The sequence below is a fragment of the Micropterus dolomieu genome, linkage group LG14 (genome assembly GCF_021292245.1).
Source record: "Micropterus dolomieu isolate WLL.071019.BEF.003 ecotype Adirondacks linkage group LG14, ASM2129224v1, whole genome shotgun sequence".
Classification (NCBI taxonomy): Eukaryota; Metazoa; Chordata; class Actinopteri; order Centrarchiformes; family Centrarchidae; genus Micropterus; species Micropterus dolomieu.
The window spans coordinates 27,214,850-27,215,526 of record NC_060163.1 but is presented as its reverse complement, the minus strand read 5'-3'; the positions used below and the strand labels follow the sequence as shown (position 1 = coordinate 27,215,526).

Here is a 677-nt window from a genome sequence, read left to right as displayed (position 1 = left end):
GCACTGAGCCTTGGGGCACCCCTGTGGAGAGGCAGTGGAAGGAAGATAGTTGTCCTTGCCACAAAACATTGTAGGAACGCCCTGAGAGGTAGGATTCGAACCACAGGAGTGCTTTACTCGAGATGCCCATTGCTGAGAGAGCGGATAGCAGGATCCTGTGGTTGACTGTGTCAAAGGCAGCTGAGGTCAAGCAGGATAAGAACCGAGGATTGGGCTGCAGCTTTAGCTGACTTCGAGCTTCTGTTACAGACAGAGCCGTTTCAGTAGAGTGGGCACTCTTAAAACCAGACTGATATGGAGGTCTAGGAGGTCATTCTGTGAGGGGAATTCTGAGACCTGTTTGAATACTGCCCGTTCAATAGTTTTTGATAAAAAAAAAAAAAAAAAAAAGGTACAAGAGACACTGGTCGATAGTTCTCAACTTGAGTTGGGTCAAGTGAGGGCTTTTTGAACAAGGGTGTAACCCGGGCCCTTTTGAAAGTGGTAGGGAAGGTTCCTGAAGCCAGAGAAGTATTTATCACGAGATATGGCTTGGAGGAGATTCGTAGGGATCGGGTCCAGTGGGCATGTAGTGGGACGGCTGAGGGTCAGGAGTTCTGATACTTCGCTCTCTGTGAGAGGAGTAAATGAGGAGATTGAAGAACCACTGACCTGGGAGGGCAGAGAAAAAGATGTAG

The 677-nt window shown here is 48.6% G+C and overlaps 1 protein-coding gene across 1 annotated transcript in view; it reads left to right on the top strand.

Annotated features, from left to right (window-relative positions):
* The window catches only part of LOC123982824 (microfibril-associated glycoprotein 4-like), a 15,450-nt gene that overhangs the window by 998 nt on the left and 13,775 nt on the right, over positions 1 to 677 (top strand). The window lies entirely within an intron of this gene.